The 2,500-nt window shown below is 40.0% G+C and overlaps 1 protein-coding gene across 1 annotated transcript in view; it reads right to left on the bottom strand.

Annotated features, from left to right (window-relative positions):
* The window catches only part of LOC125042940 (adipokinetic hormone/corazonin-related peptide receptor variant I-like), a 200,132-nt gene that overhangs the window by 22,037 nt on the left and 175,595 nt on the right, over window positions 1-2,500 (bottom strand). The window lies entirely within an intron of this gene.

The raw sequence follows: 2,500 nt of genomic DNA, 5'->3' as shown, positions 1-2,500 counted from the left end.
CTTGAGATGGAAGAGGCGAGGATAGAAGGAGGACGAGGGGTGGGGAGGAGGGAAGAGAAGGGAAGGAAAGAAGGAGTGAGCTGGGGAGGAGGGAAGAGAAGGGAAGGAAGGAAGGAGTGAGCAGGTGAGGAGGGTAAGGAAGGAAAGAGGGAGATGGGAAGGAGGGAGGAAGAAACTCGAGTGATAATGAGACCTTAAGGATACAAGGACATCTTCAGATGAAATAAGTGAGGAAAGGGGGAGGATGATAACGTAGGAGAGATGGAGGAAATGGGTGGAGGGAGGATAGAGGGAAGAAGAAGGAAAGAAATAAGGAAAAAGGGAGAACGAAGAAGGAAGGACTTCGAGTGAGAACGAGACCTTGGGGAGGATACAAGGTCCTCTTAAGATGGAATAGGAGAAGAAAGAGAAGGGAAGAAGATGATAACGTCTTGAGATGGAAGAGGCGAGGGAAGGGAAGAGGATGATAACGTTGGAGAGATGGAGGAGGTGGGAGAAAGAAAAGAAGAAGAGAGAAGGGAAGGAGAGAAGGAGCCAGACGGAGACCATGAAGAGGAGACAAGGTCGTCTTCAGATGGAATAGGAGAAGAAACGAAGATGAAAACGTTGGAGAGATGGAGGAGGCAGGGAGAAGAAAGGAACACGGAAAGTGAAGAAAAGAAAGGAAGAAGGAAAGACCTCGAGCCCGAGTAAGACCCTGAGAAGGAGGCAAGGTCAAGTGTAAATCTTAAAGGATACAGAATGTGTCGGGAAGGAGTAGAGGAGATAATGGTGGGAGGGAAGAAGAGGAAGAAAAAAGGAAGAAAGAAGGATAACTCGGAGACAGAGTGGAGCCTAAAGGAAGGGAAAGGGTTAAGGCAAGAATCCTAAAGGCAGGAGGCTGTCTTGAGAAGGAACAGAAGAGGAGAGAAAGAATGATAATGTTGGAGAAGGAAAATGGAAGATGGAGGAAGGAAGGAGGGAGGGAGAAAGGGAAAAAGGAAGGAGGAAGGGCAAAGGAAGAACTCCGAGGAAAGAGACAAAGAGGGAAGAAGGAGGAAAGAGGGAGGGAGTGAAGAGGAAGGAAGGGGAATGAAAGAATGGGGAAGAAGAGATAGAGGAGAAAGAGGGGAAGATGAAGAAATAGAGAGAGAGAGAGAGGGAGAGAGCGAGAGAGAGAGAGAGAGAGAGAGAGAGAGAGAGAGAGAGAGAGAGAGAGAGAGAGAGAGAGAGAGAGAGAGAGAGAGAGAGAGAGAGAGCGCTAGAGGAGAAAGAGAAAGAATGAGAGGAGAGAGGAAAAAGAGAAAAAAGAGAAAGAGAATGGAGAAAGAACGGAGGATTTAGAAAAAAATGTAGGACGAACAAAAGGAATTGAGGATAAGTGAAGAAGGCAAAGGAAAAAAGAGAACAAGAGGTAGAAAAAACGAAAGAATGATTGAGAGAAGACGGATAAAGAAGGAGAAGGAGGAAAAAGGAAAAGAATCAAAGGAATCAGAAAGGACGAAGAAATAAAAAGGGAGAAAAGAGGAAGTGGAAAGAGGATGGCGATGAGAGAATTGATGCAAATGAGGAAAAATGGGCTTATAATTAGGTAAATGGAAGGGAAAGAATGAAACTGGGTGAGCGACCGCGTATGTATGTGAGTATGTATACGTAGATAGACAGAGAAAATAGATAGACTGAGAGCTGGATAGATACGCGAGCACACTCATTTACTCAAGGTCAAACACACACACACACACACACACACACACACACACACACACACACACACACACACACACACACACACACACACACACACACTCACACACGTAAATACACACACACACACATCATCTGGTACACATACGCGCGTGCATCTCTGCATTTCATTCAGATCAGTATAAGTGCTTATTAGTAGCAGCATAATTTAAAACTTTTCTTTCTATAAGACATTAAGGTAGCATTTAATATCGGAATGATTTAGAAAGTGCCGGTCGGTAATTAATTCAAAATTATGTCATTTACCTCAATCAAGTGCAGACGACTCGCTGCATATTAACATGGTTATGCATATAGCAGTTGCATATTCATTATCATACATGGTTAGGGTTTTAACTCTAATTAGTATTTTACTCCGTTATCGAAGAGCTAATGTCATTATTCATTCTATTCACGCTATGTCATAATAAGATAAGTTCTTGAGAAATCTATCGAAAAGCTGGTGGAAGCAGACGGACACTCACTCGCGTGCACACACACACACACACACACACACGTGTATATATATATATATATATATATATATATATATATATATATTCATATATATATATATATATATATATATATATATATTATATATGCATATATGTATATGTGTATCCATATATGTTTATATACATATATATATATATATATATATATATATATATATATATATATATATATATACATATATATATATATATTATATATATATATTTATATATATATATATATATATATATGTATATATATACATATATATATATATATA

The sequence above is a fragment of the Penaeus chinensis genome, chromosome 33 (assembly GCF_019202785.1).
Source record: "Penaeus chinensis breed Huanghai No. 1 chromosome 33, ASM1920278v2, whole genome shotgun sequence".
NCBI lineage: Eukaryota > Metazoa > Arthropoda > Malacostraca > Decapoda > Penaeidae > Penaeus > Penaeus chinensis.
This window is presented reverse-complemented; position numbering and strand designations above follow the sequence as displayed.